The sequence below is a fragment of the Neomonachus schauinslandi genome, chromosome 10 (genome assembly GCF_002201575.2).
Source record: "Neomonachus schauinslandi chromosome 10, ASM220157v2, whole genome shotgun sequence".
NCBI lineage: Eukaryota > Metazoa > Chordata > Mammalia > Carnivora > Phocidae > Neomonachus > Neomonachus schauinslandi.
The window spans coordinates 25,036,375-25,049,150 of NC_058412.1; positions in this window are offsets into that span (position 1 = coordinate 25,036,375).

The window sequence follows — 12,776 nt, forward strand, 5'->3', positions numbered from 1 at the left end:
TTTTCCCTAGGAGAGGTTAACTGACTCTATACATATTGAATCCTTTATTCTTTCATTTGTCCATCCATCCATCCATCCGTCCATCCATCCATCCATCCATCCATCCTTTCTTTTACTCAGAAGACACTGAGATACTCCTTCAGGAAAGGCCCTAAGGTAAAGACAGAGATTCATTCTTTGACCTACTCAAAAATACTTAGTAAATGCCATCTGTGTAGCAGGGACAATTCTAGATGGATCAAATCAAGTTCTGGCTCTCAGAGAGCTAATGGGGGAAGTGAGGCATTTATACAAAGGTTGATCATGCAATGAGGGACCGGGCCAGGATGGGGGGGTGTGGGAGGCACAGGCAAAGTAGGGACTCAGGAGAGCAGATGGCTTCCAGCTGGGGAGGAGGTGGTCAGCGCAAGCCTGGGTGAGGCACTCGGGCTGAACCCGAGAAACCACCTGGGTTACGCCTCCTGTGCCAATCACCTTCTCCCCCTAATTCAAGAAAGATAAGCAGGGCTTCTATACAAAAGTAAACACGCAGCATTCCCAGCCCACAGAGTCATGACAGACTGAGAACCACAGATGTATTTGAGGAAAAGCATGAGGAGAATTTTGCCTCTGGGGACCGTGCCTGGTTTTTCACAGGCCATTTTCTTTCTTTCTTTTTTTTTAATTTTATTATGTTAGTCGCCATATAATACATCATTGGTTTTTGATGTGGTGATCCATGATCCATTGTTTTCATATAACACCCAGTGCTCCATGCAGTACGTGCCCTCCTTAATACCCATCACCGGGCTAACCAATCCCCTCTAAAACCCTGTTTGTTTCTCAGAGTCCATAGTCTCTCATGGTTCATCTCTACGGCCATACCACCCTGAACGCGCCCGATCTCGTCTGATCTCGGAAGCTAAGCAGGGCCGGGCCTGGATAGTACTTGGATGGGAGACACAGGACATTTTCAAGTAAAAATGGTATCCATATCTTTGAAGCTGTACTTGTCAGGGCCTGAAGGGAAATGGTAATGGGGGAATGTTGAGTGGCCCCAGCTGGAGTGACAGGGAACCAGGACGGTGTAAGGGGTATGGTGCAGGGGGCATGGCTCTCCCTTCCACCTTCCAGCAGAGGTAATCAGTGCTGTTCACCGCACTTTGGTTCTCTGGTCCCTTCAGCACAGGGATGACTACAGTTCTGCCGCCTTGACTCTAGGCGAGCTGGGGGACTTGCTTTGGTTAGTGAAACATGAGTGTCAGCAAATCCTTTCGTCCTTTCCTTGCCAGAAACGAGTGTGTGGTTTGCCACACTCTGTTTTTCCTGCCTCACCAAGAATGCATTTGGGAGCAGGTGTGAAGGTAGAGCTGTGGTCAGCCCAAGGCCCTGGGGCACTCTGAAATCCAGGCCACATTGGACAGGTGGCAGGAACCTGGTGGTGTTAATGCTAAACCCCTGATGGTTGTGGGCTATTGATCCTGCAGCATAACCTAGACTATCGTGACCAAAATACTATCACGACTAAAGTTCTTCCAATGGTTGATTCCCCTGAGTGGGTGTAAAGGAAAGAAAGCCTGGGAGACTGAGTTCCTGCCTTCTTAATGACCAAGGTTGCCTGAAGCTGAAGGCATGTGAGATTTGCACAAGGACCTTCATTGTCTGAGCCATGTTCTGCAGCGTCTCAGAACATCACTGATGGCCCTTCCATGTGGCTTTTTAGGCTGGGGAACTTGGCATGAATGGAGTCAAATACGGATGGGACTTACTTTTCTCCTGTGATGATACAGATACCGGGGATTGACTGAGCATGTGTCTGCCTAGAGCTGAAGAGATGGGGTACAGCTTGGACAAAGAAACACTGCAATTCCCAGACCCCCTTGCAACCAGGTTCAGGGTGTGATTTTAGGTCCTGCCAACCAGACATACTCATGGGAGAGTTTGCTGAAGCAGACCATGCCAGAGGCAGACCCGGTAGCTAATACAACAGCTTCCCCGGCTTCGCAGCTTACTTTCTGTGCTCAAGAAGCTGGAAGCCTTGTTTGTGAGGTCAGATGGAGCAGTGGGCTGCACCAGGAAGCAGCACGGGAAATGGCCACGTGCCACCTTGTGTCTGCCCACATAAGCATGCTGCCTGAGCACCACTGTGATGTGCAGAGGGGGCCCGGGCTGCAGCAGGGGAGGCTCCCTGGAGGGTTGTGTGTGTGTGTGTGTGTGTGTGTTGCGAGGATGTGCTGAAGTGGGTCTTACCAGGTAAGTGAGGAAGAGAGGGTATGGCAGGGCTCCCCAGAGAGACTGATGGCTGGGGAACTTTCAAAGTAATAATCCCATTTCTAAGCATCCAGAGGCTATGAATGTCTGCACTTACAACACTTGAGACTATAGAATAAGGAAACATCAAAAATAGCAGTTGTGTCTCCTCACTCAGAATTTCACGAGGGGCAGGTCCACACCCCTGCCCCATCCCCTGGGGTAGAACTGTGGCCTGAGGCCAGGTCAGCCTGGAGCTGATTGGGGATGCCGGCTGCTTGAATTCTAGCTCAGGACAAGGTGTGTGGCCTCAGGGCCTCCATTTATTTTCCCTCTAAGTGGGGGTCATCTCCATCTTTTGGAGTTTTGTGAGGATGCTGACAGAGGGGAAAGTTCACCAAGAACATAAACACCACACATGTGAATTCTGTTGGGGTAGCTAGAAGAGGCTCAGCTCTGGGAAGAGGTGAGAATCCAATCTACAGGAAAGAAAGCCCTGGAAAGGCACAGAAGAAAGAGTGTGGAAGATCCAGGAAGAGCAAGCGTGCCTGAATACCCCCGCCCAGGGGGTATTCTCTGTGGGCACCTGCAGGCCCTGGCCCACTGTGGCCCCTACACAGCCCGGAGTCCCTGCCTGGCCTCCCAGCCACCATGAGCTCGTGCTGACAGCGGACTTGGAACCCACAAGAAGCACCCATTGGGGTGGGTTTGGGGGGAGGGTGGCTACACAACAGCCTGGGTCCAATGCAGACCACCTGAGACTTTCATAGGCAACAGCAGATCCTCCGATGTCATGAAAGCATGACCCAAATGGCAAATATTTATCTTCATCCATAAAGTCTCAGACTCATACTGTTGTGTAAGGTGAAGGCTCCTTTTCTCCCAGCCAGGGTCTTGTCTGTCATAGCATCTCTCAATCCCTGTCTGAGTAGCAAAAGCCAGCTCAGTGTAGAGAGATGACCCTCACCGCACCCCGATCCCATCTTGGCTTAGGACTGGGATTTGGTTCACCTTTGAGAGAATCGCAGACATGCTGGCACAGTGATGACCCTGGTGAAATCAGGCCTCCTTTCTCCAAGGCCACTGTCTCTTTCATCCCCGTTCCTCCTGCTCTCCTTCCCACCCCCATCCCAGGAGGCCAGAGGCCAGAGGATCTCCCTTCCCCTGACTCCACTGACCAGCGATGCACGCACGCACACATGCACACAAGCATACAAGAACACACACACACACACACACATACACACCATTCCCGTCACACATGTCTCCCCATCCCACGGAGATGGGTCTCACTATGCTGATCTGAGGAACCAAGAGTCTGCTTGTGTGACCATGGGATCCGATGCTGTTGCCACGACTCTGGTCACAGGTAAGTCACAGCAAGGAATGAAACAGAAGCCCTGTGGAAGAGGGTCCTGGTAGCCCACCAGAGAAGAAGGGGAGTGGTTCACGGTCAGGCAGGTGTCGGGCCAGGCCACCAGGCAGGCACCTGCTCACATGCGGGCAGCCTGGCCCTCTGGATCTTATCTGCTTCCTAAATGCCTGCACAGCTTTCTCGGCAGGATGAAGAAACTCCCCTCATTCCAGAAAATCCTACTCCGCAGGAACGTGGCAGGGAATGAAGTGCTAGAATTTGCTGCAGGGAAGTCAGCGGGTGCCCCCTGCTCCGAGCAGAATAGCTGCCCAGGCCCCAGACCAGATGCAGCTTGTCCTCTTACCCTGGCGTGGCCAGTGGCAGCAGGAAGTGAGGCTGGAGATAACTGGAGCCCTGAACTCTTGAGCTACATTTCCTGGAACTTCTTGAGATAAAGCAAGAATAAGCAAACTGCCTCTGAGCTGCGGCACTTGACCAGATGGCCCTCGTCAGCCCCAGGGACTGACTGAGGCCCAGGGGGCTGTGTCAGGGAAGCGCCCCTTGGTGCACCGCATATTTCAACCGGACTACCTGGACTGCATAGTGACAAAACTGCTCAAGGAAGGATTCTCCAACACTCAATTCAAATACTGTCCCCAAGCAAATGCGACACCTCTATGTCCCCCATCGATCCCTCCATCCACAGCTCCCTAGGGCTCTGGGATCTCCATCTGCATACTGCCACCTTAGAGCTCTGGTCACTCGCATTCTTATTTAATTCCACCATCCAGACATTACGCTCCTTAAGGGCATAGAGCGGGCTTAGCACGGTCCCGTGGGTGCCTTGCTGTGCCACCAAAATTGTCCTTGAGTGGTTACTGGCCCACAGCTGCCAGCCCTCAGCCTCAAGCTGACTCTAGAAATTGCCCGCGGCTGCAGAAATCTGCTTCCGCCAGTGCCGCACCCTCTTCCTGAGGCAGCTGCCTTGAGCGGTCCGTGAGGAAACAGAAGGCCGGCTCCCCTCGTCCCAAGCTGGAACAGTTCTGATGGGCCGCCCCACGGCGGGGGAGCTGAGCCCCGTGACCACACGGCAGCCTGACCACTCCCTCCGCCCACCCTGCCTCCCTCCCTTCCCCTTCCCCAGTGCTGAGCCCAAGAGCACTAACACGCTTCCCGCATGCCAACCTCCAGGTCAGAGCCAGCTTCCCGGGCAGCCCACCTCCAACGGGGGTCCTGGCAAGTAGGAGCCGCTCAGTAAATCCCGGCTGGCATCCCATCGAACAGCCAACGCCTCCGTGATAAATCCGATCAGAGGATGGCCTCATGGGGACTAGGCCGTTGACCACGCAAGCAGGAGCCGTGGCCTACGTGGCAGGCCACTGTGAATTACTGGGAGAATCTGGAGCCGCGGAACACAGGGGAAAAGGCAAAAATGGTCCCAGAGTCACACCTCAGGCAGCTCTGGCCAGAAGGCTGTTTCATAGTGAAGGATAAGGACCACAAAACCCTTATTCTGTGCAGAATGAGACCATTGTGCTAATCACTCTCAATCTGTCATTTCTGCTATTCTTACCGACAGAAAGTCCCTGGCATTCTGGGACATGCCACAGTGGAGAGAGACAGAGAGCGAGAGCTGAGGGAGAGAGCATTCTTTCCTGGACTGTGGCTCCAGCCTGGGCTTCTCAGGAAGTAAGCATTGGAGGGGCACCTGGGTGGCGCAGTCGGTTTAGCGTCCGACTCTTGATTTCTGCGCAGGTCGTGATCTCAGGGTCATGAGATCGAGCCTCGTGTCGGGCCCTGTGCTGGGCCTGTAGTCTGCATGGGATCCTCTCTCTCCCCCTCCTTCTACCCTTCCCCACTCCCTCTCTAAAAAAAGGAAGAAGAAGAAGTAAGCATTAAAGGGAAGGAGGCTTCCTGAGGAATGAAGGTGAGGAAGACACTGTCCTTAAGCAGCAACCCAGACAACTGCATACAGAGACTGAAATGTTTCTACATTTGGTATAAAAGCCCTGGTGATAAGCTGGGTTTTGGTTTTTTTTTTTTTTTTTAATTCCAGAGTCATAAGCTATGAAAGATCAGTGGATGACAAAGAACTGGTACAACAAAAGATCTGATGGGGATCAGAACCCCCTCAGCTGCTTTCCACGTCCAGTGGCCACGGATTGGTAGCAGCTGTGGGGACGCCGATGGGAGGACCTGAGTCGCAGTGTGGCTGCCCGATCGCTCAGCAATGTCTTCACCGCCACTGACGTGCGGAACTGTGGCACATTCGTCCTAGGCTAACGTGCCTCCAGGTCCTCAGTGAAGAGGAATCAAATTTAATCCCAGAGCCATACTGTACATTATCTCTGGTTTATTATATACATAATTATATTATATATATGTAATTATATATGCATAGTTAATTAAGTTTAATAAGCCATACAGATCTTATTCCATGTCCTCAATCATTTTATCATCTTTGAAAAGTGTGGAGACAAACAATCCTCTTGAGACATTACCAAACAAATAGAAGCCCAGACACCATGAATCCTGACTGATCCTTATGTTAAAGCCCCATCGGCAGGAGTGGGCAGAATGGGGAAGCAGCACCCCCACAGGATACGGCTTCACGGGTGTGTTCCTCATGGTGGACGGCCAGGTTATAGAAGCGCGGGTCTTGGAGCTGAATGGGCCCTCAGAAACCATCATGTCCCCCCAGCCCCAGACACCCACCAAGTTCTATCTCCTTACAACTGTCCCTGGCCACCCACATGTCAGGACCCATTTCTTCGGAATCCAGTATCTTCTCAGAATCACTCTCTAGTTATTATACTTTGCCTTATAAATATGCACACAGAACCGCATCAGAAAAGAAAGTAGGGTCAACACACATTTGTCAAAACCCATAGAGTATATCACACTGAGAGGGGCCCCTAATGTAAACTGTGGGCTTCACATGATAATGATGTGTTCTCTAGGCTCCTCCAGCCTAACAGTGGACCCCTGCTGTGTGGGATGCCTGTGTGGGGACAGGGCAGATGGGACTCTCTGCACTTTCTTTTTTTTTTTTAAGATTTTATTTATTTTTTTATTTGACAGAGAGAGAGAGAGAACACAAGCAGGGGGAGAGGGAGAGGGAGAAGCAGGCTCTCGCCGAGCAGGGAGCCTGACATGGGGCTCGATGCTTAATCGACTGAGTCACCCAGGGGCCCCTCTCTTCACTTCCTGCTCAGTTTCTCTGTGAACCTAAAACTGCTCTGAAAATAAAGTTTATTAACTTTAAAAAAGGAAGAAAGAAATCAGGCCTTCCCTGTGCATGTGGAGCTCAGCATCTGCACACAGCAATGATGGGGGTGCTGTGGGCGTGAACTCGGGGCTCAGCCGGCTGGGTTCCCTGGCTCTTTCATCCCCTTCTCACTTAAGCAAAATAAAATCCATGCCTGGTAAGTATTGTGAGGGACTGAGTTTTGAGTTGGCGGAATTTGGGTCTAGAAAAGAAAGAAGATGTAAATAGATACTTGTTGAATTAATTATGTGCAAAGTCCTCATCTTTACAAGGGCAGCTAATCTGGGGCACACAGGGATCCCCTTGTGCCCAGATCCCCTTCTCGGCACCCCACTTCAGTTCTTAGAGGGCCTGCCTTCCACCGTGGCTAAGCTTTGAGATCAACTTGTCACTTCCCTTCGTTGTTGGTCTCATTTGATCTAGGCATGGAAAAAAAAATAACCCAAGTTGACTTACTGTTGAAAGAAAAGAAGATAAGTTTCAAGAAGGGAAAGAATTTTTTTTTCTTTACAGCTCAGGAAATGCAACTCTCTAGATAAGTTTAAAAAAAAAAACTACATTTCTTCCAATACAAAAATAAAATTTCCTTTGAAAACCAAATGTATCATTCATGTGTCTCAAACCACAGTTGGGTTTTTTTTTCAATAAAAAGAGCAGATTTGGGATGGGAGGGGGGTGATTAATTTCAGTCTGCTCCCTTTCTCTGTGAGCATTAAACAAGCATGAAGAGTCAGATAATCCTTCTCATGCCCTTCCCCTGGCTCTTCCCACTGCCCCCAAGGGTTTCTTCCAAAGTTATTTCAGTTATTGTAGTTTCTGGCCCTAATCCAACATTTTTGGCAAAGTATGTATTGGGAGCACTGCAGCGTCTACAGGGCTTCAGCATCCGTCTGTGTGTGTATGTGTATGTATTTGTGGGTGCGTGAGAGTCTGTGTGTCTGTGTGTCTGCCTTGTGTGTGAATTTGTGTTTGTGTGTGTGTGTGTTGTTAATTCCTCTCGTCCTGCTTCTCTAGTGATACAACAATTTTGGAGAGTCCTTGGGAACAACTTTGCAAAACGCCATACCAGAACCTTCTTGCCCTGTTTCTATTAAGTAATTCTGGCTTTGGAAAGACAACATTGAAAAGTGCCTCCAGCTGAGCAATCTGCAGATCCAGGACAAGGTTTACATGTGATGAAACAGTCACCTCTCAAGGCCACCAAACCCATCAGCAGTGCCTCTGTAGCATATCATCTGGACAGATAATTGAACCCATCTTTGAACCACATCTGTAAAACACAGATAATTAAACCCACTGTCACAGGGTTGGCATGAGAATAAAACGGGACCCTGTCGGCAAGGGACCCAATCGCCCTCTCCTGCTCCCCTCCGTGTGGCGCTAGACCCTGTCCTCCTTGCACTGGCTGCCAACGTGCTTCCACAGAAAGTGGCCAGGGGATGAGCCCACTCTGGCTGTCTCCACTTTTCCCACTTTCCAGCCTGGTCACAAGTCCACGGTAACTCTCCGAGAGCACCCACGAAGTCAGCATCTCATCACAAAAGACTGAGCGGCTTCTTAAGGGTCTCAAGTGTCTTTGTTTTGTCTGCCAAGCAGACCACAAGGTACCGGAAGATAGGCTTGGGTTTCCTATTCCTGTTCTTCCTCCCAAACCACCTAGACTAAGCAAGGCAATCCACTGGTGTTCGGTGCCGGACGAACTGGCCCAGGCCCAGTGAATGCAGTCCCTGGAGGGCTCACATGACAGCCCTGGGAGCCTGAGGTTTGGGCCACTGGAGGAGAGATCTCCAGCCCTCCCATACTCAAAGCTCATGCCTCTTCTGTCCTCTGCAATTGAGGCAGGCAAATGGTGACAAGGACAAATCTTGGAAGGCAGGCATATGCCTGATGTTGGCAGCTCCCTTTCTTCATGGAGACTCCCCTACATCCACCAGACACCCCGAGACCTACGGAACCTCAACTTCTATAACCATCACTCACTTCCAGACCAGTTGTGAAATTCACCTCCTTGAGCACTAAAGCCTTCTATTTTACTTTCTAGAAGCTCTTGGTGTTATGGGGGGGGGGGGGGCCACTATTACTCTGCACCTTAACAGTGTGTAAATACTGATTCTAGGAAGTCAGAAGCCCAAGCTGGAAGCCCAAATCCACCATGAGCAACTAGTTTCCATGAGCAACTAAATATCAGTGTTCTTCACCTATAAAATAAAGGTAATAATGCTTCTATCACCAAAACTTCTGTAAGAATTCAAGTTATTAATGATCACTAACATTTGTTAATCCATACTGTATACGGGCTGGGCTGCTTACATGCATTTCATCTGGACCCCAGAACAACCCTGTAATGTGATCTCTGTTATGACGGGTGAGATACTTAAAGAGTAAGTCTCAGATGAGACATCAGAGTTACTTGCCCAAGTTTGACATCCATGACGTGGCAGGGCCAAGAGAAGCAGCAAGAAGTCTTTTCAAGGGTTGTTAATCTTATGTATACCTTGTCTTCCCATCTGTAATTGGAGACTTCTCAAGGATAAAAAATATACCTTCCACCTCTTTTATATCCAACTGTATAGTTTTTTAAAACACACAAAAAATTCCTAGTATGAAGGAGTTTTTTGGGGGGGGGTGTTTTTTAAAGAAGCAAAGGGCACAAACTCTTCATGGAAATAAGAATTAGAATATAGAAAATCAGAGATTATTTACATACAGCTCCACTAGAGACAAGAAGAATAGGCAAATTATTCCTCAAAGTCCTTCCTAGACTTGTAACACTGGTACTAAAAATAGTTTAATCATTCAAGTTGTTGACCTTGTTCTCACCTGTGATTTCTTGTGATCTACCTGCTCATTAGTTTCTGACCATCGTTGCTCACTAGAGGGCCACGCTCTGCCCCTGAAGTCCAGTGGAAAAATGAATGAGCCCATGATGAGTGAAAAGGCCTTCATCAACTAGGAGAATTGAACAGAGCTCCCAGGATTTGACTAGCTGGTTCTCTCCTGTCCCTATCAGGGTCCTGACTGTACTGTGAGAGCCTTGTGATTAGGGTTGGGGGGAGGTACAAAGGCAGGTGAAGAGAGAGACTTATGCCACTGTAAGGAGGAGAATTCTTCTCCCAAGTCAAGGACGGGGTATTTCCAAACACTCTCAGAATTCTTGCCAAAGATATATCCAGATCTCCTTCTATGCCTTTGGGTGGAAATATTCCAGTCCCAGGTTGGATGATAAAGCCTCCTCCTCCTTACTTCATGTAGCAGCTGAAATTCAAAAGTGGTGCACTGAAACCAAGGGTAGCCAACTGTCATGAAAACCTGCAAAATAAAAACCTCTCTAAATGGAGCCCATAGTTTCTGGTTCTTCCCATCCTTACTCAGTCTGTCTAATGGACTGCCTTTCCTGCCTGACTCTTGTAGGCATCTGTGCAGATCAGTAAGGACACAGTCCAAGACCTGAGCCTTGAGGGCTATTGCAAATGGGCAGAGAGATAGAGCAGAGGTAGCACTCATGCCCTAGACCTGGGACAGAGAGGCACCTGCTTCACAGCTAGAGGGAGAACATGGGATCCCAGAACCCAGTGGTTATCAAGAATGAGGGCTGGTAAAGTTTGATAGGGAAAGTTCAGGAGTTGTCTGGAAGGTGAGGAGACAGTGAGATGGACTCCAAGTAGAAGAAGTCTAGCAATCCATAGATGAAAGAGAGTGGACTAGGAGCTTAAGGGGAAGCAGAATTGTTTAATGAAGAGGAGTCATGGGCCTGTCCACAGGTTAGGAAGGAGTCAGTGGAGGGAAAGATCTTTAGGGTGACCTACCATCCTGGTTTGCCCAGAACTGAGGGGTTTCCTGGGATGTGGAACTTTCAGTGCTAAAATCGGTAAGATCCCAGGCAAACCCGAACAAGTCGGCCATCCTACAACATGCAAATAGACAGTGTGGGGATGGAGAGAGATCCTGGAAGAGGCAGAAAGGCTAACTGGAAAAGGAGAATGAATTCTCCCTACATTACCAATTTTTATGCTACCAAGAAGTATCTTGGTGCGCAAAGAACACCTGGGTTTGCAGATTATAGAAACACATTCTCAGCTGCTCAGTGAGTTTGGTGCAGAGCTAAAGTCTCAGTGTCCATTCTAGTCCTCATTTCATGCTCTGGCGTAGCTCCCTCTGCTATCTAGAGCCTTCTGGTCACTGACCTTCCAGCTCTCTGCTCTCCATCTCCAAGTCAAGCTTTCGCTGTTAAGTCCTCAGCTCCTGACAAATACAGCTCCCGAGAGCTGAGGCCCCAGGCCCAGCCTCTCCCAAATGCTGCATGGGTGAGAGGCACTCAGGCCTGCAGCAGGTGTGTGGGCGCTAGAATGTCCCCTTTCTTCCCCTCCCACCTGGCCCACATCCTCAAATCCCCCTTTGACACTGTCTCATATCCAGCCTCCCCCATCCTGGGCCCACTTGTTTCAATCGTGGCTTCACGGGAGCAGACTTTAGACACACAATTCCTCTCTAGGGCATATTCTCTTAGAATTTAGGAACTTCTCCAAAGCCGAAAAAGCTCTCCCCCTTGTATCTGGCAGGAGTTAGAAGCAAACAGGAGTCCTGAAAAGACGGGCCAGAAGATCAGGGAATAGCTGTGGCTCTGGGTATTAGCCACATCAGACTCTGGTTAAGTAATTCAAAATCTCTAAGCCTCCATTCCCACATCTGTAAAATGGGTATATAATGCCTACCTCCCAGGGTCAGCCTAATTGAATTAGAGGGATAAAATTCTTATACACACTATAAAGAATTGTAAATTCTTAGACGTGCCATAAATAAGCTAACAGCACAGAAGGTAATACTCAAGTTAAATAGACATACTGAAAAACCAGCAATAAACATTCACTGAATAGATGACTAAAGGCATGGATCAATATGGAATTGCTGAGGTCAGTCAGACCTGCAGAGGACCTAAATACCAGTCAGTGCTGAGGTAGGCATAAAAACAAGGGTGAGTAGTCCCAAGTTCATGAAGGTGGAAATTTAAATTAAGTCAGAGGTGTGAAAACTGACAAAGTGGCAGGATGACAGGTGCCAAGCCCTGGCCGCAGAGGAGGCCTCGCGGGGCTGGGCCCTGCCCTGGCCGTGACAAGCCTCCTGGGCATGAGGCCAAGCACAGGGTAAGCTGTGTGCTAAAGCATCCTAGAATCCCATAACAGAGGCTGGTAGAGCCAGAAGTGGTTCAGACTTGAGTGTAGATGGGTAAAGCAGACAGGAATAAGACCATAGGTATACCGGCTAGTGGAGAGCTGGAGAATGTGTGTCCTTTAAAAGGGAGACATTTAAAAATCAGTTAAAAACAAAACCTTTGCCAGCCAAACAAATATGGATGAAGAAATCGGCTGAGAGAGTGGAACCTGCCAGCTACTGGAAAGTAGATCTTCTGACCTTAAGCAACGCATTGTCCAGACAACGGGGGGGAGAGCGGAGCGTCTGTGAGCAAGACAGGTGGACATAATGAGACACTGAGAGAGACCAGCTGGATTCATTTGCTGGGGCTGCCATAATGGACTGCTCACAGACTGGGTGGCCTAAACAACAGAAATTTCTATCCTCAGAGTCCTGGAGGCTAAAAGCCCAAGATCAAGGGGGCATAGTTTCTTGTAAGACCTTTCTCCTTGGCTTATCTTCTCCATACATCTCCATATGATCTTTCCTCTGTATGTCTCTGCGTCCTGACTGCTTCTTTTTATAACGACACCAGTCACACTGAATTAGGACTCACACTAATGATCTCATCTAACCTTAATTACCTCCTTGAAACCATATTTCCAAATACAGTCATATTCTGAGGTACTTCAACATATGAATTTTGGAAGGGACTCAGGTCAGGCCATAACACTAGCTAGCCCTTGGTAAAAACCAATGATCCTTCAAAATTTTAATGAGATGTGTTTTCTTTGG